Here is a 27,367-nt window from a genome sequence, read left to right as displayed (position 1 = left end):
GAAAGCTTTTTTAGGATATTAATTTTGAAAGAAAAAAAGAACAGGTCGAACTGAGAGTGAAAGGGCTTGAAAATTTATACTTCTCGAAAGTCATAAAAACGATACTTTTTCCGCGAGAAGTTCAGTTTTTTACTTTAAAATTTTGAATTGAATGATACTTACTCTTTCTTAGAAATTTCAATTTTTGAAAAGAAAATGAAACGACCCCGCGAAACGAGGGCAGAAGCTTTCGAAAATTGGTGTTTTTGGTGAGATATGAAAAGAAGGTTTTTCTATCATCACATTTGATAGCTTGCATGGCACTTTTTCAAAAATGTCAAAAAATCATGACCCACTTTTGGGCTCAAAATTCTTTTGAAATGCTGAATGAATGTTTCAAATGAAATATCTGAATATTTTCATGAAATTTTAGCCTGTTTTGATAGGTCGAAGGCCATACAGAAAACAAGCTTGAGCAGAGAGAGGGCAAAAGTTTTTGAAAAATTTGTTCTCATTCATCACGGGCCTCTTTTTCGACTTATGTTTTTTTTTTTCAATTGTGAACTTTCGTCAATTTTTATCAAATATAAATTTCAATGAACTTTTAAGAAAACTTTTGTTAATTTTGTTACAAAATTGTAACACTTAGTCCTTCATAAATGCTTATATAATATCGAAAAATATTTAAAAATTATAAAAAATTGATGATTACATAATGTGAAGAAGATATGAAATTTTGCGAAAAAAAACAAACTACAATTGCATAAACAAAAGTAAAATTGACATAAAAATTATTGAAAATTACCAAAAAATGGTTAAACTTTGGATCTAATTAAATAAAATTGCCAAAAAAATACTCAATTGTTAAAATGAACTTATAAACATTCAAAAAAGACAAAAAGTCGACTTACGAGTAATATCGCGAAATTTGAGCAAAGTATCGCACAAAAATTAGTGAAATATTTTCAAAATGGAATAAACCCTTGCAAAAATTACATCAAGTATCACAAAAAAATATTAAATTGTCAACCAAAAAAAACCACTGATAGGTTTTGTCACTAAAAATTGATGAAATGTCAATAAAATTGAACGACATTGGGCAAAAATTATATATGAAATAACTTTTCCATTTTCTAAAAAAATAAAAAAAAATTTTAATTCACATTTTTTCAGCTGTTTTTTTTCTTTAGGTGAAAAATTTTTAACGTTTATTCAGCTTTTTGAACTTTTTTGACTGAAAATTCAATTTCAGCACAATTTGAAGATGATCATTCAAGAAATTGATACCTACGTTGATATCGTAAGAAAATTTTTTTACAAATTTTTCCAAAAGCTACAAATTTTTTTTCAACAATGTTATTCAAATCATTTCAGAAAGCTTTTCGGAAAACAATTGAAAAAAAAAACTCCATTTCTATTCTCTTTACCCCTTCAAAATTGTCCCTTTCAAACGACAAAAACATTCTCACATCCACTCTCGAAATGAAGAAATAATGAAATACGAAGAACTGAAATTACACACAAAATTTTTTAGAATAACAACAGTATTCTTCCAAAGTTGAAATTCATATTCGAAAATGGTTTCAGAACAGTTCGGTCCATTTACAAATAATTAACCTACTCTAAAAATCTTTCAAAAAAGCTTTCAATCGCTCTCAAACAAGTTTCCACGCCTCGAAAGAAAATCGCACCAATGTAAATCAATTAATCTCCAGAGCAATTACTTCTGGGCCCAGGAGAGTACATACAACAAATTTGCAATATACTCATACTTATAATATCTCGATTCACAGCCCATAATTCATTGTGACTAACACGGAAATCCAGATATACAATACCTTATTGATCGAAACCAATCATCACAAATGACTTGTCGTATTCGACGACGACATTGAAAGGTAATAGCACAAGCACAAGCACAAGCATAAGCAATCGTAAGGTAAACGTAAACACAAGCAACACAGTATAGTATACCTAACATACATATACAAAAAGAATTCGATTCATTATTATACCTACACGAATTAATTACCAGGTTGGTTTAATACGTAATTGGCTCATGGAAGACCGAAGAGACCGCACCGATTCAAAACCCAAACACAAAAATACATTTACTTTCTTCCTATACGAGGTAAGTACAACACGATCCCGAATTGATCTTATTATTAAATGCAGAACAAGGTGAACTCGAGTACGATCGAGTTAAAACTATCCAAGGGCTAGTTCACGTAGCACCGAAATACTCTCACGTGCTATCGGCTTAAAAATTACATCACAAATCCAAATTAAATTTATATTTCTAAACATTAGATGATAATCAATACCGCCCATGTATCTGGAATTATCGATCCGAGATGTATTTATTAATATACCGAACGAAATTACACAACAGTCCTGAGTCGAGTCCGCATAAGTATACACAAAATATCGACGTAAAATAAACCAATTAACCGACAAGTAATCCGAGAAATTGGATGAACGAAATCAATACTGCGCTTCCATACGTATAGGTAGGTACGTAGGTAATTTCCACGCTTGTTTATAAAAAAGTATACCCGAAAAATTTCCGACCAATAAAGTCAACAGTCGACACAAACAGCACTGCACATTCCACCAACTTGCAACTTGTTAAAGAACTGGTTTCCGAACGAGGAACACGCGAAGAGTACGTATCGTTCAAATTACAGCAAAATTTTTACTCACTTGTAAGAAAGATCACAGTCTATCATCTTTCTATCTCTCGAGTGTGAGTCTCGTATACTTATTTTGCAAACAAACCGCACACGTTTCTATCGAGCATGGTGCATGGTGCGCTGAAATGGCGAATCTATGGTTTCCTAGATTCGCGTGATTCATCGTTAGAGTATTTTTTACTCATTTAAAAAAAAAAAAGAACGCACACAAAGTAATCGAAGATTTTTGTCCAACATTCCTGTACGAAGGTCTACCACATAAGCGAGAAATAATTAGGATTATGGAGCTTCTGCTATAGCTGATGATGCTGATCTGTCAAGGGTAAATAACCGTTCAGTATTTGGTATTTCCTGTCATGCTTCGGAGCTTCTAAAGAAGGGTATTTCAAATACATACCTACCTAAAGAATTACATGACTTTTTTTTTCAAGTCTCATTTGACGAGGGTACAGTTGGAATGGGAAGTGGTGGGTGGAGTATTTCATAATATTGACTCGAGAAGCCCCAGGAGGCAGGAGTAAGCAGGGAAGTTATAATTTGACTAAAAATATACCTACACGTAGTGAGAAAATCGAAAAGGACTTATTTCTCAGTCACGTTAAAATTTTTCCCAAAATCACATAGAACTTTCTTGAACTTCTAGCAATTTATTTGAACAAATATGAAGGTACAAAAAATGAAATAAATTGAACTTATTCGGCGAAAAATTAAAATATTTCGACTATAATGTTTTTTGAGCAATTTGAAAGAATTCTGAACCCAAAATTGGGTTTTCGAAAAAGTTGTCAAGCAACCGATTAATATTGGTAACAATTTCGGTAAAAAATCAAAAATTCGTGCCTCGACTTCTGAGTACATCTGAAGAGTTTTGAACTCGAAATTGAGATTTTTTCCCAAAAATCAACCAAATTTCAAGCTGCAATTTTTCAAAATTTCTCAAAAAAATTTCAAAACCCCAGAATTATTGATTTTACTGCTTTTTTAACCGATTGCCATGACACTTTCTACATAAATCATGAAAATTGTGTGACCACATTTTGGAATCCAACTTTCTCTAAATTGTTCAAAAAACATATTTGTCGAAATATTTGATTTTTTCGAGAAATTTTAATCCATTTTGAAAGCTCACAGATGACGTATTTTTCAAAAGTTCTATAAATTGTCGCCCAATTTTGAGCTTCATTTTTCACAGTTGCTCATAAATCATTTTAGTCGAAATATTCGAATTTTTAATCCATTTCAATACGACATTTTTTTCCAAAAATCAACTCCGGCCTCTTTTATTATGCATTTACTTGGGGGGAGGGAGGGGGAGGCGCTCAATTGAAGCTGCAAGCCCCTAATTTTCATACCCCCGCCCCTGCCACTGTGTTTTGAGAAAAAAATCACAGTACCTAAATTATTTTTTCATCAATTAAAAAAATATTTTTTGAAAACATAAAAAAGTAACTTTCATTTTAATTTAAGTACAAGGTACCTTTTTGAAATGAAAAATTTTATCACTTTTTTTTGCTCTTCAAAAGTAGGTAAGTAATGAATAATGTTCCACAATTCAAAAATTTCAATGTGGTAACCTTGATAGATTTTCTATTCTAATAATTTTGACTAAAAAAAATTCAAAATTTTTTGAAAAAGTTACCAAAATTTGTTTTTTTTTTTTCATTTTTTTAGTATCTATTTATGGCAATTTTTCGAAATTTTTGAATTTTCCTCTGGGAAAAGTCCCCAGAATTTGTTGATTTTACTCGTTTTGTAATAGTCAAATCTACCCCCCCCCCTTTTCGGGTGTAATAATCTTGTAATTATAAACACCCCCAAAAAAACTGGGAAATTTTGGGCTTTATTTTTCACAAATGTTCATAAAACATTTTGGTTGAAATATTAGAATTTTTTGTGAAATTTTAATCGATTTCAATACAGTATACTCATTTGAAATAATTCTTTTTCAAAAATTTTAAAAATTATGAGCCAAATTTAGACATAAAATTTTCAAAAATTGCTCAAAAACATTTTAATCAAAATATTTTAATTCTTCGTGAAATTTTAAAACATTTTGACGAGTTACATGACACTTTTTTCAAAAATCTTGAAAATCATGAGTGCTGAAGAATAGATATAAAAATATATTCATCACAGATGAAAAAAAAAACAGAAGAAGGTACGGTACAACAATTTTCAAAAAATCCACCCAATTCTCACTTTGAAAAGAATTTTGACTTATCGAGCTGCATTGACTGTAAAATAAAATCCAAATAAAAAAAGAGAACCCCATTAAAGAAGGTGGGGGGCTGATGTTTTTTGAAAAGTTAGTCAGGTTGCAGAAGTTTCTATTTCTTAGGAAAAATATGAAAATTTAACTGAAAGCCATGAAAGTGAAAGTCAAAAGCTGGACTTAACACTACAATTCAAAAGTTGAAAAAAGGAACATTCTTGAATTCTCAATTTCAAGTCTGAAAGAAACTAAAACTGTTACTTTTTCAACATTTCTATTGTTTTTTTTTGTTTTTTGCAAATCAACTCTCAAAATTGAGGGAAAAATTTGAATTTAGCATCTCTCGATTTGAATTTAGCATCTCTCGAAAAAAATTAATAAGGATCAAATAAATGAAGCAAAATTGCTCTTTCTTTTCATTTCAGTTCTCCTTTGTAAAGAGCTTCAAATGGATCAAAAAATTAGGCTCTTCTCGTGATCTCAGAAAAAACGATTTTGTGATGGATTTTCATTTTAGACGTTAGAACAAGAATGGCATTTTAAAAACTAGGTATTCATTTTTTAAGAGTTCTTCCCCATCTATTGAAAATTACTCTACCCTTTGAACACATGGACCCTATCGAAAAAGATGTCAAATAAAAATGGTTGATTAAAGCATCGCGCACAATTCTGGTATCTGCCAAAAACTTGCTTGGAGCCTCCCTTTCCCTCAAATACAAAAATTTCCCACACAGAAGGTCCAAAAATTTTACACAATGGTGAATAATTCAAGTCAGGATTTTCTCACCTCTTTTTACTGAGATTCTGGTCTTTCCTCCCCCTCCCCTCACTTCTTAAAATCAGGTAATCGAACTTCAGCGAAACTTCCACTTGCTTATACAGCAAACGAAATACTTACGTGTTTTTCAAGTTCTCATCCATCCAAACTTGGCTTCATACAACCCAAGGGCGAAACCTGGCATATTTCTGGCATCTTCATTGCCTAATTTTTCAACTGCAAAATTACTTGAGCCGTACAGTATCACAGTATCTGTTTGTTTACGCAACTTGAAATTATTAAAAATCAGAAATTTAATCTTTGAGAACCACTGAAATGCCAAAATTCGTCCCAAATCAATGATTTGAGACTATAACGACCCATCGACCCATCTGCCTTCTTGACTGAACTTATGGTAGTCTAAATAAAAACACAATTGAGGAGGGCATCATACAACTTTTTCAAGACTTTGGTTTTCTTAAGTAGGTAGAGAGGGAGGGAGATAGAGTGTCGATCACCTATTCCTCAAACATTCCACACCTTGCTAAAAAAAACAAAACAAAAAAAACACCAAAATCTGCTTCAAAACGTGTGGAAAACACTCTCAACGCATCCATACCTAGAACAACCTTCGACTGTATATCAATTCAATGACGAAATCCCCTCGAAAATCTGCATTCTCTACTCTCGACTTTCCATTCATACGACAACATCGTCGATTCAGAACTACACATACGTCCAAGTTGAATTGAAAATCATTAAAAAGGGAAAAAAACCACCATCCGCGATCGATCATTTCCACGATGTCCTTGGATATATGCATTTCTAAGAAATACAGCATAGATCATAGCCAAACCCGAGCTGAGCTGCGACTGGCAGATACATTATGTTAATGAATTCAACATTTAAGTCACGTAATTCGATTGCCGAGACCAATCAGCCATCAGGTTGTACTGTTGGTCGTACATATTTTGCACTTTGGCACAATCTCGACGTCGAACATTAAATCTCGCGAATATAATAATCGAGAGCTGAGTTTGATCAGAAAAATCTCACGTTTCAAGAGCTACATAGACAGTGGTTCTCTCCAATTGGGAAATTCTTTTCGCAGCATGAAATGAAAATGTCGCCAGGCATATCTTCGTAAAACCCACAACAGATTAAAGAAATAAGGTTACACTGTGTGACCCATATTTCAGAGCGGACATCTTTTATACGCTATTTTTCATATAATAATTCGACGAATTCTACCTCGTTCGTATACTTCGTCGTTTACGTATATGTATAGTTTCTCATCTTAAAGGCAAATATTCGCCAATTAGACGAAACGTGTTACATCATGTTAGGAGATTGCGCTTTGAGCTGCTGCTCTACCTTGTAATGCTACGTACGTTTACGTACACGTGTCTCTGCAATGTCACCATGTTAATAAGTATAAGTCCACCGGAGAAACGTAATGTCGAATCGAGTTTTTTCTCTCTTCCAGTCACGGTTTTATCGAGTAATTTAACGCTATAAATTATGACAATTTGTCATATTATTACCGGCACAAGGTGTGGTATTATCATTTTTATCGCTTTATAATAGAAAATTTTTTTTCCAGTATCATCGCCAGCTAAAATTTATCTGAAATTTATTCCGAATTCGAATATCAACTCTGATATTTTCCGATGGCAATGGCGCGCGTAATTGGCGATTTTCAACGCTACCGCGGAATACCGCGGTCGTCGTAGAAATGCATGCCGATTTAGGGAGGCGGATTTATATCGAGATCAAGCGACATTTGGTGAATTATAATGTGGATTAGGTATTATTTAAATGAGAAATAGAGGTAGTTAGGGCACCCGAGATCAGAAGCTCGAGTTCGAACGTTTGAAAACATATCGTTTTGTTAAAAAATACCTACTTCCACGAAGGATTTAACGAAATGACTGTATAGAAGCTGAATGCTGATAATAATTGGCAAAGATGTAAATTTTAATCGAATCTCGAGTTTGTGTAAAACAGCTCCAATGTTCCTAGGTCGTAAAGAATAGTTTTGTTGGAATTTTTATGTGGAATTTGAATGCGGAATAATTGAGCAGAAAATCACAGAGGAATTTGGAATTTGCTGAAAAATGACAACCAGAAGTAAAATTCTCCAAGTATTACAAAAAAACGATAGCAGCGGGTTCAAAATTTTTCAATCAAAATGCAATATTGTAGCAAGACTCATTCGAAAGTCCTAATTTGAGAAAATTCGCAATGAATACTTTTGTATGAATAATAAATAATTAACTCACTTTTTCATCACATTCTATAATACTTTCATGACAGAAATTTGTACTCACCTGGAACAAAAAGACAAAATGAAGTTTCAATTAATTGATAATGGATTAAACATTAGATAATTATTAATTTTATAGAGTACCTAAGTACATAATTTAGTAAGTTACTAGTTCCTCCCTAAACCACGTGTAAACAGTGGAAAGTTCTAAATTGAATGCAGGATGCATATTTGCCAAGAAAGTCTACAAGGACCACATAAAACAGCTAGAGGGGGGAGTGGGAGGGGGAGGGTTATGACTACAGTAGGTCTAAGATACTTCAAGCTGAAAAAAATCTCTAAGTTTTCCCAAACCCCCCCCCCCCTCCTTCCCAAGAACAATCACATGTCAGAAAATTGTTATTGTTTCATCGCAATCCGCTCAACTTTTGGTCTTTCATTCATTGATTTTAGTCAATTTTTTTTAAAACCTAAATCATTCTGAAAAACCTGCATAACACTGCTTTTGGTTCTTCATGAGACCTGTCAAGGAGTTTGATTTTCTCTTTACATGATTTCTTTACAGTATCCCCAACCTCGGGAGCCCAAATAATTTCTGTGCTGGGGGAAAAAATGACTCGAGAAACCATTTTGATTGAAAAAGTAGCTAATCAAAAAGTAACCGAAAGTAATCAAAAAATAGCCAAAAAGTAACTCCAATGACCGAAAAATCCTAACTTCTGTCAAAAATTGTTGCATTGAATAAATTTTTTTTTTGCATGATGTCTGTAAAATATTTCACTTTTTAGATCACTTTTTTTGAACGTCGTACTAAAGAGCAAATGGGTATTAGGTACTTTCTTTTGAATCAAAAATTGACATCAAATTGCAACCAATAGAAAATTTTTTGAAAATTTTTGACGATTGTTTGTACAATTCTTACAACCATTTTCCAATTTTGCACTTTTCTCAGAATTTTTTTTCAAATTCTACGAAACTTTGAAAAAAAATAATAAAAATTTACTTTATCTAGTAACCTTTTTGGTGAAAATAGTCATTTTAAGCAGCCAATGATGAAAAAAGTAACATTTGACTTTCGCAGAGCTACTGTCGGGGGAGGGGGCAAGAGGAGAAATTTGGCTCCAGCTCGAGTTTTTCTGAGAGCTTGCGTTTTAAAAAAAGTTTGCGAACTTCACTTTTAGAAGAGAATATGCAAACTTCATTTCTGAAGAAATCTGAAAACTTCATTTTTAAAGGGAAAATAGAAACTTCACCATATAATTTTTTTAAAAGTCTCTTCTGAAACATTTTTTTTAAAAAAACACCTAAGGTATGTACTTAAATGTATCTGCAACAGAAAAAAAACGTCTTTCCAATTTGTTTGTAGAGAAACGAAATTTATTGTTCTTGATGTCAGCTTTCAAAAATGAAAACTAAAGACTTCATTTTTGGAGAGAATTTATTATTCGAGAAAACTTCTTTTTTGAGTAAATTTGAAAAAAAAAACTGTTCTCAAGAACTTTTTCTTGAAAACGAAACTATCAATGTTTTGAAAGGAGGGGGGGGACTTTTTCATTGGGGAAAACTTGTGGGAAAATTCTGCTTTGAAATAACCAACTTTCAACCTCAATTTTTTGAAAATAAAATTATAAATGTTTTGGGGGAGGAGAGGGGGGGTGGTGAAAATTTTTCAAGAAGCCCTCATTTTTGCCCCGGGTTCATATTGGCTCTCTACGGCACTGAACTTTCGTAATTTTCAACCTCGATTCCCAAAATGATTTTTTTTTTTCAAGAATTTTTATCAAATAAAAGGACTGCATGAGATGCTGTAAGTATTTTGGAGGAATATTTCAATTTTTTGTGGGGCTTAAAAAGCTTGTGAGAGAAGGAATTTTATTGAAAATTTTCATTATTTTTGTATGAAAATTTTTGAAATTTACCTATTCGTTGAACTTTTGCGAAATGTTTGAGAGTAACAACTCGCAAAACAAAACTATGCACTTATAATTTCAAAATATGCAATATTAAATGGTGTCTCCCAAAAGCTTTCTCTTAACACAGAAATAATTAAAAAATGTTTTCAATAAATTTTTAGAAATGCAACGACCATCTTACTCGAAACATCAACATTTTAAAAAAATTTTCATGGAAGAAAATATTGGCATTTTTTGCACATCTTTTTGTATCAGTGGCCACACTGGCGACGTCAGCCGGTGTGTCCGATATGCACGAGCACACCTGTTAATTTTCCAACAAAAAAAAGTACTTTTACTTCACTTTTACAAGTTGATTACAAAATTCCTTTCAAAAAGTATTTTTTGATAAACCAAAAAAAGTAATTCATAAATATAATTTCAATTTCATTCCTTGGTGCATCAATATCATTTTTCTTATTTCGAATTTTTAAAACATTATTGGATCAGAATGAGAATTTTTGAAGGGAGGGGGGATTTAACAATTTGGTTTCATAATTTTGAAAATTGGCACACCTGTTCAAATTGTCTGGCGTCGTCGCCACTGAGAGGCCATTCAACAGTGTACAGGAAAAAAATTTTAAAAGGAATCATTTTCATTCCAGAGACTTTGAACTTGAAGCCCGTTGTTTGACCCCTGCCCCACTTCCAATTCAAACAATGTCACTCGAAGAGGCCAATTCTGAAAGAATTGAATAATGTCGACAAAAAATGGATAGGGAAATTGAATGGTCCAAAGAAAATGACATCGTGTGAAATTCCTGCCCCCTCCTTCCCCCTCATATTTTTCCTCAGCTCCGACATCTTCACATCATGAACTCCTCTCTCAAACACAAATTCCGTAAATCTTCAAAAAAAAATATGACCTGCAAAGTTCACAAATCACCAGACAAAACCCCAATCTTACTCGTAACCATTCCTAAACGACCGTGACAGGAAACGAACACTCGACTCCGAATCATCGCAAACCAATCATCTTCATCTCGTAGGTATCCCAATCCAGACGAAACATTCACACAAGAAAATATTTTCGCTCGTCGTATGGTTCGTTTAAAAAGGCACTAAAATCCATAAATATTGCATCTATTGTATCGCATTCAATAAGTTCGAATCTTCGGAACGATAAACAATTAATATCAATCAATCACTATATACGTATAGATTTTCCATCATCGTCTACCAAATGGTTAAAAATCCCGTTACACCATCAACGTAAGGTATCATACTTGAAACAGCAATGTACGAGTATTAAGAAAAAGAAAAAACAAGACCTGGCAAAAGGGGTCGCAAAGTAATATAAAATAACACCCAAATCAAACGCGTGGTTGAGGCAAGTACATAAATGCTCGGTAAAAAAAATAAAATAAAAGCCACAAGAGGTCCTCGAGCTTATAATCTTACATTACATATCCTCGTAGTAGGTTAGGTTAGGTACATACGAAGGAGTGAGAAAAAAACGCGCAAACAGCTACGTTGGAAAAAGAAAATCCAATCGCCGGGTTCCATTCACTGATCAGACACTTTATGGTGATTAGTTGGTAATAAAATTATTCACGGTAATGCAATCATACGAGAGTTGCGAAATTACGCGTATTTAACTTATTGGCGCGCGATGTTCGATGGTGTTAAATGAACGACGACGATAATTTAATTACACGCGAAGCCTAATCATCCGGCATCGGCATCCCGACGAGAGATTTTGTTGTATTTGCACGCACGTACGAGTACATAGCACCAATGGGTGTCCTGCCATTCCCCTCCATTGTACAAGAATTAATTACAGAATCGACACTACGATGTAATAAATATTCCGATTGCTGGTGTACGTATAGAACTTGTACGATCAAAGGGTGAAGTAATGGTCATTTTTCGTTCGTCCGTCTATGACTGACTTTTTTTTTCAAATTAAATCTAGACCGAGAGACACATCCCTTCTAATAAATCTCACGGTGAGCAGCATTTTAAAAAAAATCAATTAATGCGTCGAATATAGTTACAAATGTACGTACATTCTAGAGACTTTACGATTAATGCTGCAATACTACGAGTATACGACTATTTCCTACTTTAAAAACACCTGCTGAGAGTAGAAATCGATACTTTTAATAGGCCGATAGGCGATATCCTTCGAATAATCACGTATCGTTGTACTAATTACGTAAGTACAAGCGGATCCGAAATTTTCAAAATTAAAACAAACTCGGCGAGTAGGTCTAGGTGCATAGGTACATATTTTTACTGTTCCAAAATACGTATAACCACAGCGTCGCGGAAACGACGATGAGCAGCTGGAGAAACGTGCGAGGCGTGATTTCCATGCTCATCTGTACTCCGCAGATCAGGGTCAAGAACATCAAAGAGTCCGAGCAGCATGAGATTTCCAGAATGTAAACAACCAAATACTCTCTTGAGTCGTTCATACACCGCCATATCTACGTATTATTCTTCCTCATAAAACACGTGGTAATTATAAACTCTGTAAGTACCATATTCGAGATGTGAAATTCGAAGAATTTTCATTTCGTACGAATATAAGTAAATTCGACGACGACAACTCAGCTGAACTCATAAGTATACATACGATGAAGTCACCTCACTCAACCTTGCCTGGTTCTGGGAATTATGTGATGTATTAGCATAAAACCTCTCTCAAGTGCTTCTTATACTCGATGGTCGATGCCTCGATGGCTCCTCTATGTTTCCAGAATTTTTCAAGTATCGGCGCTGCGATGTGCGATTGTTGAATCTTCCAGTTCAAATATGGTAAAAAACAGAAAGTAATTTTTTTTACTTACGCCGAAGAACGCGTAACTTTACTAATGTGAGTAGTTCAAGTCCTTGTTTGGAGTGTGGTCATCTGAGAGTACGCATTTATTAAACGAGTTCGAAGTTCGTCTCCGGCAGATGAGCGATTCATCGGGTACCATCATGAACCGATCAAATGGTGAACCGTACTCGTATCATTAATAATTTAACATCTCGAGTCGCCCTAACATGGTCACCGGCGTCGTCGTATGTGGTGTTGGGATAATTCCTCTGTGGCGTTGAAGGGTTTGTTGGGTTGAAAGTGGATAATAAATGTAGGGATGCTGAGGTTGATTGGACATATACCTACGTAAGTATTGTATTTTCAATCCAATCTTTGAAATTTTCATTCAATTTCCAAAAATATGTATCAAAACCACTTTACTGTCACAAATTATCAGGTACCCACATACATAGAGTAGTTCACAACCAGTTCAGTACCTATTTTATAAGTATACTTAGCAGGGCACAGTTCAGAGTTGAAGCAGCTGGACGCATTTCAATCAAAAATTGAAGCACTGGATCTAGAAGCATTTCAATTAAAAAACCTAAGGCGCCAAAGTTAGATCCGAAGGGACTCCCCCTCCCTTATATCTTCCTTCAGGGCACTAGGAACCCTTCACTCAGTCATAATTTTGTCATTTTCAATATTAAAAAATTTCCTTATGTCGGGGAGCCCGCATGAGGATCTATTGCACCCCCCCCCCTGGTCGATCCTCCGGAACAACTTTCTTCTTAAAGGCGGAGTCCTGAAGAACATTTCTAGCCCTTGTCCTCAAAAAAAAAAAAAGTGGCCTTACTTACAAAATGGCGGCCATTTTGATTGACAGGTCAGCCGAAATCGCAGATTTTGCGTTCCAACATAGGACTTGCACGAAATTTTTTAAACCGTACAAAGATAGATCGAATGATCAGGCAAAAATTTATCACCTGTCAAAATTTCAAGCGCTAAAGTGCCTTTTTCGATTTTTGGTGAATTTTTGAAAATCAAAAGGCCAAAAATGAGGGAAAAATCAAAATTTTACCAAAGTGGCCAAGAGAGCTGAAATTTGGGATATACCTTATTTTCGACATGCCAAATCGATTGCAACCTGTTTCAAACCGTTTTGAGCAGTTCCGGAGCCTCCAGCAGATTTTTAAAACTTGAAATTCCCACAACATTTTTATGAAATGGAGTTGAAAAGCCGAAAATCATTCTGCATCTGCAAACAAATTTCAATACCCTACGAAGTTGACTGCAGGTGGATTTCAAATCTTTTTGGCTCCTCCAGCGACTTTTTGAAAATTACTGGAGCCTCCAGTAGATTTTTGAAACTTGGAATTCCCACAACATTTTATCAAATGGAGTTAGCAAGCTGAAATTTACTTCGCAAACTAATTTCAATACGCTACGAAGTCGACTGCAGGTGGATTTAAAGTCGTTTTGGAGCCTCCAGCGACTTTTTGAAAATGACTAGAGCCTCCAGTGTATTTTTGAAATTTGAAGTTTCCCAAAATTTCATCAAACGGAGATGAAAAGCCGAAATTCATTCTGAAAACTAATTTCAATACGCTACGAAGTCAACTGCAGGTGGATTTCAAGTCGTTTTAGAGACTCCAGTAGAGTTTTGAAACTTGAAATTTCCCAAAATTTCATCAAATGGAGATGAAAAGCCGAAATTCATTCTGCAAACTAATTTCAATAGCCTACAAAGTCAACTGCAGGTTAATTTCAAGTCATTTTGGAGCCTCCAGCGAATTTTTGAAAATTCCTGGAGCCTCCAGTAGAGTTTTGAAATTTGAAGTTTCTCAAAATTTCATCAAACGGAGATGAAAAGCCGAAATTCATTCTGAAAACTAATTTCAATACGCTACGAAGTCAACTGCAGGTGGATTTCAAGTCATTTTGGAGCCTCCAGTAGATTTTTGAAACTTGAAATTTCCCAAAATTTCATCAAATGGAGATGAAAAGCCGAAATTCATTCTGAAAACTAATTTCAATACGCTACGAAGTCAACTGCAGGTGGATTTTAAATCATTTTGGAGCCTCCAGCGACTTTTTGAAAATTACTGGAGCCTCCAGTAGATTCTCAAAACTTGAAAATGGAGTTGGAAAGCCGAAATTCAATCTGCAAACTAATTTCAATACGCTACGAAGTCGACTGCTGGATGATTTCAAGTCGTTTTGGAGCCTCCAGCGACTTTTTGAAAGGTTGCATGGCATTTTTTTGGAAAATTGAAATTTCCAAAAAGTAGCCGGAAGCTTCAAAACCATCAGATTTTCTTCCTATAGGAGGGAAATCTGCTCATCTGCTGAAAAAGACACCCCAACCAGCTGGTTCACTGGCGTTTTTTGAATATACACAATATGAAAAAGCACTGTTCAGAAGGCAGATGGAGGGAGGGGGGAATCAGAGCTGAACTGATGGTTATTTTCAGACTTACCTACCTAGCAGGAGAAACTAAAAAAAAATGTCAGCAAAGACAGACCTATGTGGTTTGGAATTTCATGCTGTTATGGATATGGCATGACCCTTATTGTGTATTCTCAACACTTCAACAGTCGATTTGACAGAACAAGTGACCAATTTATAACATTTAGGAAGAATTCCTGTAGAATGATTTTTTGACGAATATAAAAAATTTCTTCACAAAATTGTCCAAGCACCTACTTTCAAATTGGAAAAAAAATTCCTCAAAATTTTTTGGAAGCTAAAATATTTTTGAGTTTGGAAGTGAATTCTAGAGCAACTTTTTGAAATGATCAAAAATTCTATTTCACGAAATTATTCGTAAATAAATTTTCTGAGATTAGAAACAAGAATAAATGCACCAAAAAAAATAACGAAATTTTTTCCTTGAATTTTCAGAAGGATGTTTAAAAAACTATGTTCAAGTATTAGATGCTTATGACTGTTGTTCCTTCGAGAACAAATGAACAAAATTTCGTTCTGATCGACGAGAAGGGGGGCACTTCTGACCGTTCCTCTGCCAATAGTGGTGGGATGAAACTGATTCATGGCAGAAGAAGTGGGTGAGGGGAGGGAATTCGAAATCAGATAAAAACTGATCACTTAGGTACCCCTACCTACAATCAAATGCACGGTTCTTGAGGTTGCTGAGTTCGATTCCAAATGAAGTTTTTTCTATTTAAAGCCTCGTTTTGACGTTAATTAAAGGAAACCATCATCTCTTGCATCGATAATCTAGCTTCAGATGAAGTTAAATACGCCTACTCGATTTCCCCTTTTCTCAATTAAAACCGCAATCGAGCATTAAAACAGATTACGACTCTGCGAATGGAAAAAACCTCGATGGTTTTTACTCGATGGCAGCCAGGGTTACATACTGACGTGAAAAGTAGACCGTTATAGGAAAGTGGCGCTTTGCTCCTGCCAGGCCTATACATATGTAGGAGCCTATATCTACCGGCGCACGTCTGCAGTTCAAATACAATAGCATACTACATAATACATAAAATTAGTCGACTTAGTTTCTATTTTTGGTCTTCGTATAGGTACTTACGTACATATTAGAAAATATAAGATCAAGATTACGTAGGTACCTACTGTAGGTACAAAGTACAGATCTACAAAACGCGAGAGAATATTAGCCTTACGGCTAAACGATGTGGTCGGTATTTTAAACAATTATGACGCTGAAACAGTGAACATAGAGCAAAGACAGACTCATAGAGATGCACGCCGTGACCATATAAGTCAGATACGATGCTTGAAGAGTGCCGAGCACTTGTTTTTGAGCCAACGGGGAACCGGGGCAAACGTAAACAATGATCGGCTACAGTTCAAAGCAGCATCCAGCATCTGAATGTCCACACGTTTGTTGCGGCTACTACAGTAGGTACATGCAAAATAAATACACATACGAGTACAACGAATGACCAAGTAAAATTCGCATACGTCATTCGATGAACTAGTTAGCTCCGTTATCAGGTTAATATCTCCCCCTAGGTTATGATAATGCTAATGACGATATATTACACAAATCTACCTAAATATCTACGTATATGTGCTAGGATAACGGTGCTACCTCCTCTTCAATTGTTGTTGTTGGTTTTTTACTATGTACAGCCCCCGCGTAGGTAGAAGTACTCATCGTAATAAAAAATTGCGCTCGATTAATTCGCGAAATATTCTCAAGTTACGTAATTTTTCTCACATACGGTATTCGTATAAATGCAGTGGCGGTACCTTAGTCGAGTAAAAATGGTAATATCATATTTATGTCATCGGTTACAGAATTGTAAATTTCTCTGGTGTATTTGTAGTTTGTACTATACCTAGATGTACCATCGCGTCGTCACCAATACGTCAACTTGGATGGCAAACTACAGCGGCTTTGCTCTTTGATATGGTAGTTGAGAATCGTACATAATACATATGAAAAATGTGTGATGAAACGTATCGTTGTAATGTAAGTAAATATGGAATTCTTCGATATTGTACGTCGACTTACTCGAATATATATTGTATTAGAATGGAGAAAAAAAATACGTTCGATTCGCGTAGGTAAGGCTCTCTGCTACTGTGATTGATCGAGTGTAAATTATTACGGTACCTAGAAGCGAGTTGCAATTGAGATGACCTCTGTTTACGGTGCAAGACTTGTTTGATAAATACAAAGTTATCTCGTTTTATGGTTATGGACATGGACACTGTCGATCGTGTTTTACACGAAAAATTATTAACCTATCGTCGCTGTTATCGAACACCTCGATTAATTAATAGTCTTTTCGCAACCGAGTAATATTTAATTAAAGTGTACGTAGGTCGTCGTATATGTTCCAAATATTGCATCTGATAACGTCGGTTTACCCTGCTGCTGCTTGGATATGTGCCTGGATGTGTTGATCAATACCTTACGTAGGTACTAAGTAGGTACTAGATCGACACACGAGCGTATGTGAGATGAATAATTAAACAGTTTTCAAAAAATTCTGTGATCTAATTACGTTGTGGTGATGAAATTAGATAGATCGAGGTGTCCTGAATTTTTTTTTCGGAGTTCCGACGTGTAATACTCTTCTATTTTGACAGATTTGTTTGTTTGGATCAGGAGTGAAGCAAACTAATTTCACAAGGAAGGGGGGGGGAGATCTTGAAAATTTCAACTACAAAATCGTAAATTTTCGAACAACTTAGCTAATTACTACTTTTATTTTAGGAAGCTGGAAAAATTGAACGGTACAGATGAAAAATGATAAAATAGTTAATGCGTTTTTCGAAATTCTGAAACAGGGCGAAAACTTTTGATGAACTTTGTTTGAAAAATAGTTGTTATTAATGATTTTAAACACAATTTACGAATTTTAGAGTTGTCAGTCCATCATTACACATTCATAATTGCCAACTTGTTCCAACTTCCAAAATACCCAAGTGGATACCGATAATATAATTTTATCATTTCAATATTCGATTATACGAGGGTGGTGCAAATATAACCCGGAATTTTTTCATAAAAAATTTTGCTATCCACCTACAGAGCTACAATTTTGTACAGTTATTCTTGGTAGTCTCTCTCATATGGTGTGTGCATTTGCCACCTCTTTGGGAGCTTTATAATTTTTTTTTTGCAAAAAGTTCGCGGCGTTTCAAGTGGCCATTTGCGCAAAAATGATTTTCCTTGATTATTGCTTTTGAAGTAATGTTTACTCAGTGCCTCTATCGATGGACCAATTTAGTAATTATCAACAAGGTGTCGAATCTAGACTATAAGGAAGGTGTTCTGGTATTTCTCATCCGAATTCGTTCAATTTTTTAGTCATAAGCCGAGCTGTATGCACCCTGGCACTGTTTTGCAGCAATTTCACACAAAGAATCGTGATTTCTCGTCGTTTTGATCAGTATAGGAGGATTTTATTGTGCTTCTTAGAAGGCTACTATGTTACAGTGAGTTCATAGTTGGTTTTTAAGGCAGAAAATCACATGAGATTACCCCCTCATGTCCCAACACACTCTATACACGACCTTCCCAGCTGAAGCCCTGACCATTGCTTCAATTGGCGCTCCCTTCATCGTCACTTTTCTGCTATTTCTGAAAATGGAACACCATTCATACGCTTGGTTCTCATAAAGGCACTCATCCACAAACTATTCGCGTAATTTTTGATAACTTTCCGCGGATTTTACATGATTTTTGACCAAAAAACAAAAAATGAAGCGTTGCGCAAGGGACACTAGAACTTCATTCTTGCGCATGGCTAAAAATACACTAAAAAGTGAGGCTTTGCGGTTCCAGCTGTTCTTTACGTTTCATAACACTCCAATCTATCATCCAGTGCAGCAATTTTTTTCTAAACTCAATTTCTCACATGCCTGTGGGAAACTTCCGGGTTATATTTGAACCACCCTCGTATTTTCACCTTTAAGGTTCTTTGCTAATGTAATGAAATTGGGCGAATAAAAAACTGTTTTCAACATGACAAATTTTTTAAAATATACAAAAATTTGATGAAAAATTTGAACGACATTTGGGAAAAAAATATACCAATTTTTGAAACGAAACGGCGACTTTTTAAGTAAAATAAGTAAGAGATAAAATAACAATTTCGTAATTTGAAAGGTACAATTTTGCCTAATATTCATGAATTTTGATTTCTTCTTCAAGTCTGGAATTTTTTAATTGCGGAAAAAAGAAACAAACTGGCCTTGGCGAAGCGAAGGCAAAAGCTCTCGAAAATCAGTATTTCGAGAGGTTTAAAAAACGATGCTTTTCTGTATGCTGAGTTAATTATAAGAAGTTTATTACTTTGCTTCAAAATTTTGAAATTCAAATTATGGTTTTCTTTTGAAAAATTCAAAATTGAAAAAAAAACAAATGAGCCCTAGAGAAAAAAGTTTTGGAGGCAAGGGAGGAGGTGCAGTAAGGTAGAGTGGGGTAGTTGCAAAAACGGGGTAATTGCAAAATTGTGATCTCATGCTAACAAATATCAATTTTCTGGTTGTGCCAACTAGGGGGTGTCGGAAGCAACAACCTTTACCGACATATTCACCTGGTCACAACTCGCGGGGTTCAACTTGTCGCTCCGTAGCAAACACTTTTATCAAAACATGTTGAAACCACTCATAAGTAAAGTGAGAGGTGTTTTTTTAAAAAATGCACGTGAAATAGAAAAAACTGTCGATTTATCTGGAATTTTCACGATTTAGGGTCATGAAGGATTGAAGTTTAAGGTAAGATATCGCAATTTGAAATTTTTTTTTATTTTGGCTGTAAATTGCGTTTTTGCAATTACCCCAGAAAAAATCAACTCGGGGTAATTGCAAAAACGAGTTTCTTCTTCATTTTTGCACTTACCACAAATATTTTTTTGCCCTATATAACTTGAAAATGGTTCGAAATTACAAAAAAAATAAACTTCCACCGTCACATGATGAGTTATACGTTAGAGAAATGATCAACAGTTTTACTGAATTTTTAAATTACAGTAAAAGCTCGTTATAACGCTTTTGGTTATAACGCTGATTTCGTTATAACGCTGATTTCCTCTGGTCCCTAGACAACCCCATTTAAACCAATGTAAAATTAATCGCGATATAACGCTCATGAGTGATTATAAATCGCGTTTTAACGCTCTAAAATTCAGGAAAAATCAGATTTTTTTAGAATTTTTACAACAAAAAACCACTTTTTTGCGACAAAAAAGCAAAATTTTCAGAAAATTTTGGCCGCAACAACAATTTTTTTTAATTTTTACAGTTTTGATTTAGAAAAAAAATCTTTGAAAACTTTTTGGGAAACATTCTGCCAAAAAAACTTTTTTTCAACTTCCAACAGTTGGAATTATTTTTAATTTTGGCCAAAAAAAGATAGATTTTTTGACATCAAACTTCAATAGTTCCCTTTCAGATTTTTTTTCCTTATAAGTAAGTACATAATACAGCTGGTTGTTCAAAATCTGAAATAAAATTTACGTTTGAACTTCCTTTTATTACGTTTTTTTTTTGTTTTAAAACAAGAATTCGCGGTATAACGCTAATCAGCGTTAAAACGAGACTTTCAGTTATAACGCGCTTCGGCTTATAAAGCTCTTTTTCTCCGGTCCCTTGAAGAGCGTTATAACGAGCTTTTACTGTATTGCTCCTTTTCAACGTTTTACTAATATATTTGACAAAAAATGTATTTCTATGACGAGTTTTTTACATAAAAAACATCAGAAATGATCAATAGTTGATTTTTTGTTCATTTTAGCGAGTTTTTAAAAAAATAATTTTTCAGCATTTTTTCACTCTCCTAAACATTTTTTTGGGAAGTGGAAAAGTTATCGAATTTTTTACCGAATCAAGACCACGAATACATCAAAAGTTAGCAAATGACACGTAGAATACAGTAAGTGCGTTGAAAATTCAAAAAAATAAAAAAATAAAAAAAATATTGCCCACTTTTGCATTTACCCTAACATAGGGTAAATGCAAAAGTCGATTTTCAAATTTTTAAATTGCAATTTTCTCCACGGTTTGCGGACCAAATTGTACCAAAATTTTACCATTGATAGAGAACCCCCTGAAGTATGAGTGGTACAAATTTCAGCTTCATCCGTGCAATAGTCTTCTCACAGCGCCCTCTCAAAGTGTCACTAATCAAAAAGTGTTTTGCAATTACCCCACTCTACCATATGCTCAAATCAGAAAAGTAATTTTAATTTCGAAATCAGCGCACAATATGGAAGCTAACAAATCATACATCTCATGAATTTTTATTTTTTTTTGAAATGTTGAGGTCTATGTATTTTTCTTTTTTTTGGGGGGGGGGGGGGAATAGGACAGGATGCTTCAACAAAAACTTAAGGGCTGCATTTTCGTCATTGTAGTCGCACTTCTTTACAGGAGGTAGCATATTATATTTCCATCTACTTATATTAGCTGGTTTCTAGCATATCTGATCGTTTCTTTCAGGGTCTTACAGGGAGAGTTGGCCAGTGAGTTTGTTGTTAACAGCTCTGAGCTAAATACTTTAGCTTTTTGTTTTTGATATCTTGAGCTACTATAACGCTTCCAGTTATAATGCTAATTTCATTATCTATATATATTAAAAGAATCGTGTAGAAAAACCTTGATAGAGTCCGCCAGCCTCTTCTACTGAACCGATTTCAACGAATTTTTTTTTAAAACGTTCCTTTTAACGTGTAGATATGTCATCAAGAAAAAAAAATTGAAAATTTTGAAATTAAGGGCCGAAAAAATTGAAAAAACACGTTTTCTATTGTGTTTAAACAATAGAATTTCGAATAGAAACCTTGATAGAGTCCGCCAGCCTTTTCTATTGAACCGATTTCGACAATATTTTTTTTAAAACGTTCCTTTTGACGTGTAGATATGTCATCAAGAAAAAAAAATCGGAAATTTTCAAATTAAGGGCCGAAAAAATTGAAAAAACACTTTCTCTATTGTGTATAAAATGCACGTTTTACAGAATACAATGCGCACGGACAACAATACACTCAGAACGTTGCTATGTGGGCGTGTTTACAGCATAGGGGTGTTGAGGAGGGAATGTTGTTGTGGTGTTGCGAGTTCCAAAAAAGCAGTTTCTCCAGGACTGGCATTCATTGCTATACTTGATATTTCATTTTTTTAAAAACTGGAATGTGGTGTCTGTTAAAATAAAAAGGAGAGGAGGTTCTGCACTTGAGATAATTTTTGGTTTAGAATTTTATTTCCACAGTACAAATTGAAATGTTTAGTGGAACTGGAACAAATGTTGGTAAAAAAGTTGAAGTGAAGATAGAGGAAGGGTTCAGTACAGTGTAGCCAGAATTCTCTCGAGGGAGGGGGCAAACCCAGATTTTTAGGCATAAAAAATCGAAATTAGAGGTAATTTTGTGAAAACCCTTTGTAATGTATGGTAATTTAATGGAAATGAAGGTGCAATTACAGCTCAAGTGAAGTGAGAACAAAATTTTTTTGAAAAAAATGGGTCCACAAAAAACGAAAAAACAGTTCATTATTGCATGTATTATTTCAAATTTTCACATGCGGGGGGGGGGGGGGGGGCAATGGCTCAAGTCACACCCCTCCTATAGCTACGCCACCACTGGTAGGGTTTCTATGCTTGGGATACAAATTTGACTACCTTACCTTAGATTTTCATTTAATAGGAATGAATTATTCCAGCATACTCCCTACCTACTCAACAAGAATTTCAATTATTTTTCTACCCAATTTTTACGTAACTTATACAGAATTTCAGAAATTTTACTCCTAAAAAATGATGATGTCAAGTCAGTATAGGTACAGTGGAGTCTTGATAACTCGAAGCTGAAGGGAGAAGGAGTTGACTTCGAGTTATCGGAGTTTTCGAGTTATCGGAGTTCGAGTTATGGAGGTTAATTTTGGTATATTTTGAGTTAACGAAGTTTTGAATTAGATGAGTGTTTTTTTTTTACTAGAATGAAATGGAAACACATATTATACCTGGTCGAAAAGATTAAGTATGGAGTATGGAATGAGATTGTACAATAGGTACCATTGAAGATAACCGATATGTGAATGTGAAAGTATTTTGTATCAATGAGATTCGAATTTACAAGTGTTTTCAACTAGAAATTCAAGTTATAGAGGCAAAACGTTGGCAACGTTCCACTTACAGAGGTTTTTCTTGTCTTTTTCAAAAATTTTACTTCGAGTTATCGGAGTTTTTGGACTTTTTACTTCGAGGTAAAGAAGTGAATTTTACATTGAGTCTTATGGAGAGTTGAAGGGAAACAGACTTTGCTTCGAGTTATCGGAGTTTTCGAGTTAACGGAGTTTGAGTTATCGAGACTCCACTGTAGTTATACCAGAGTAATTCAACATCCCAAATATAAATCTGAAGTGAATAGTCAGAAGTTTTTTGAGAAAAAAATGTCGTTAATTCATTTTAAAAATTGATAGAAATATTGTTTAAACTTGAATTTTTTTCTTGAAAAATTTCATTTTTTTAAAAAAATTGTATTTTAAAACCAGAGTAGAATTCGCTATTGACATATAAGAGCAGCCCGAGCGAAGTGAGGGGCATGAGTTGAGTCGTCAAAAAAGCGAGCCCCGAAGGGGTGAGAGGCCTGAGCGAAGCGAGGGCCAGGGCGAGCAGCACGAGCGAAGCGAGTGCGCGAGCCGTTGGGGGGTCTGGGTCGCGAAGCGACCTAGGGGGCGAAGCCCCCTACTAATGCTGATTTCTTCTGGTCGCTAGACAGCCCCATTCACGCAAAAACTTTGGCTTATAGCGCACTTTGGCTTATAACGCTCTTTTTTTCCAGTACCTTGAGAAGCATCATAATGAGCTTTTACTGTACTTCCTTGTTGGTAATGAAGTCCTTCCATGAGATCTGTAGTAGCCTTTGATAGCACCACATCTCGAAAGCGGATATTTTCTTCTCGCACTCTGCACTCACGGTCCATGTTTCACAGGAATACTTCAGAACGGTCCATACATAGCATTGCATAATTCTCTTCCTCAGACCTATTATATATAGTCTATCTGGTTTCTGACTTGATCTCCAGGACTGACTACTGACCCATGTGTATAATCTTCTTTCATGCTGTTTGAACCAGGTATTGCATATTACTAGATCGTGTCTTTCTGCAAACTCTACGAGCGTTTCACCTCTTTTTCATTCTGCTCTCCAAGTGTGTATCTCCCTGCAACTTGGCTGCCATGATCCTTCCCAATTTTGGCATTGAAGTCTCCCATCACAAACACAACATTGTTGTTTTTCAAGCAGCTCATCAATAATTCTTCTAGATCATTGTAGAAGTTGTTGATTTCCGCTGTACTGCTTTCCGTTGTTGGTGCATAAACTTGAATTATCACAATTGGTTTTGGCTTGACCTCCAATCTCACAAGTAGTATCCTTTCTGATTGTGGAATTATGGCACTGATTCTATTGCTGATTCTGGTATGTATTAATATACCCACACCTAGTTTGTGTGTGTCTTTCCCAGCATAGATCATTTCATAGTCTTTATCTGCCCAGTTTCTACCATTTCCAGTCCATTGGGTCTCACTTATTTCTAATATGTCGATTTGTAATCTCCTGGCTTCCGTAAGTTATCCAATTTTATACAAAGTTCTTACATTCCAGGTTGTGACGTTGATGTTGTTCCATCTTGTTTTGACTCCGCATATTCCTAGCACCCTATCCGGCTGCCTTGGCAGATAGACTTAGGGCCATTGCTAAATTGATCGCCCTTTAGGGTGCCGAAATTCAAACACATTCAGATGTATGAGTGAGTTAATGCGAACAGATGTGAATAGTAATACTGAATTTTTTTCCAAAATTTTAAATAGCAGTCCCTTTTGGCGTACAAAAACCTTCTGAAAATCGAGTTTTCGTAAACAGGTTCAACTTCAACTTCGATCTGTGTGGACATATTTGCTTCAACTTGAACTGATTTCATCTTATAAGATTCTGATGTTATTAAAACGAAAAATTGAAGCTGTACAAAATCATCGAGACTATCTCTCTCCACTAGGAGTGGGAGGGGGGTGGGAGATTAATAAAGTCGTGCATTGTGCATAAATGCTCGTCATAATATGTATTTTGGATGATAGAATTCTAGCTATGGCGGAAGTATGGGTGACCTAACTGATGAACGGAAGTGCATCGATCCTTTTACCTATAAAATTCAGCCGTATAATGTGTCCAAAGTATGCCATTAGTTTAGTTGGATATGGTAGATATACGCTGTTTTCGTGTATATATAAAAAATAGATATAGGTAATTTACGCAAACGCTGCAGAGGCGATGGCTGTGGTGTCCGTTTTCACGGAAATACGCGAAATCGTGTATAATTACGTTTGATTATTTGGTTTTTTGTAGTAGCTATAATGTGAAAGAACTGTGTGTTATGCAGCGGGAGACAGCTGCGTAGGTAATCATTGGTCTGCACGGGAATGTCCAATAATGTTGCACGCACTGACCTTAAAAAAAAAGAAAAAAAATTCGACGTTGGAAAGCGACTACAATTTGGTGGAAAAATACCAATAATTTACCTATTAAGTACCCAAGGACTAAGTGTACACAAACATCTTCTGTATAGATATCTGAGAGTATTCGTATACATGAGACGATTTTCTATACGAAAAAATTAATTATCTTCACAATGAACGCGGTGATTTACCTTTCATTTCACGTGGTCTGTCTGTACCTACGCTTTAATGTTCATTATCAAATGATCACTTTCGAACGTTAATGCTTCTATGACTAATGATATTTTGATTGCGAATTCACGCGTTTGTTCGCGGGCTCGCTTTACAAAACCTATACAACTATGGAATTAATTTTCCGTTTTTTGAAAGGCTACCATTTCGCACTGCTCAGCTCGGTGAAAAGATTTATTGGGTATAATGGTCCAGCCTCGGAGTAATTTTTAAATCGTATACTCGAGTTACGTGTATCGCAATGATTTTTCAAATCTTCAGTCGTATAGAATCAGAAATTATGTAATGTTAAAAGGGTATGACGAGATAAATGAAAGTGCAGGCGGAGTAAGTATCATTTTATAGTGGATGGCGTCTACGCAGCTTTGTTAGAGATTAGGGAAAGGGTGCTGATCTGTTACAGTAATGGATTAAGAGGATTTACGAAATTTCAAAGAACTGGAACCCAAGTTACCATGGTGATTGAGCGAACTTGGCTCGGATATGAGAACTTTTATCATGTAATAATGATACACTCGAGGTGAGGAATAAGATAGATTAGGTACTAGGAAATTCCGTTCGAATGTGATATCGAAAGTATAACTGAGGGTGGAAATTTTCCCGTTACCTACTTGGGTATTATTACTTCAAAGGCGAAATAAAATTGATAGACCCTTTTCGTTCCTTATTAAAGTGGTAATGTGGTATTACTCTGTAACATTCTCATATTTCACGATTATTTGGCTTATTATCTGTATGAGTGTGTTGTAAGGCTTAGATTTAGAACCAGCCAAAGTAAGGTGATTCTCGAGACTTATTCACAAGTTGTCTAAAAAGTTGATTTTGCTCAAATTCGGTGGGTATAGATACAATATTTTAACTTCAGCCTGGAGATGATTCGAATTTGATCAAAATGAGATGGAAAGTGAAATTTTGGTTTACATTATTACATGTTATTTTTGCCCCCCCCCCCCCCGGTGAAACCTCTGAAGCTGCTGTTCTTCCTTTTCCAAAATCTAAAAATTCATCAAAAAAACTCCAGCATGTATTAATTTCAACCGATTTTCTCAACACCAACTCGTATGCAATCGAAAAGAATTTTAATCCGGTCCTCATAATTAAAAGGCACGGCTTCTTAGTCAAAATGAAGGCGTGCACGATATGAAATATATCGCAGAAAAAAAAACCAATCGCATTTGTATTAACTGTATCGACCACCACATGGTTTTCGAGGTCGCTGAATTCGAATCGAACATTAATTCGAAACTAAGTTTCCGATCGGAGACTGGAAATATACAACCAGCTGGATTATCTAGCTAAGCTAAATGTCACCGAGGTGGTCAACGCGGATCACGTATAAGATATTACCATAAAGGCTATGTTAATTCTTGTCATATGTTGTATATTGTAGTATACTCGTATTTCCAAATCAAATAGCTAAACCGAACGTTCGGTGGCGTATGCGTATTTTTTTTGATAAACAATCGTCATTTCACGATTCACGTGGACTGCTGCCTTACTCGTATAGATGAATACCTCTATACCTAACGTAGGTATACCTATGTACGAAATAAAAATATATTCGTA

The 27,367-nt window shown here is 35.1% G+C and overlaps 1 protein-coding gene across 2 annotated transcripts in view; it reads right to left on the bottom strand.

Annotated features, from left to right (window-relative positions):
- Cad99C (cadherin-99C) overlaps positions 1–27,367 on the bottom strand; it is a 269,753-nt gene that overhangs the window by 164,740 nt on the left and 77,646 nt on the right. The window lies entirely within an intron of this gene.

Source organism: Planococcus citri, chromosome 1 (assembly GCF_950023065.1).
Source record: "Planococcus citri chromosome 1, ihPlaCitr1.1, whole genome shotgun sequence".
NCBI classification, from domain to species: domain Eukaryota; kingdom Metazoa; phylum Arthropoda; class Insecta; order Hemiptera; family Pseudococcidae; genus Planococcus; species Planococcus citri.
The sequence above is the reverse complement of the archived record's forward strand: the minus strand, read 5'-3'. Positions and strand labels throughout refer to the sequence as shown.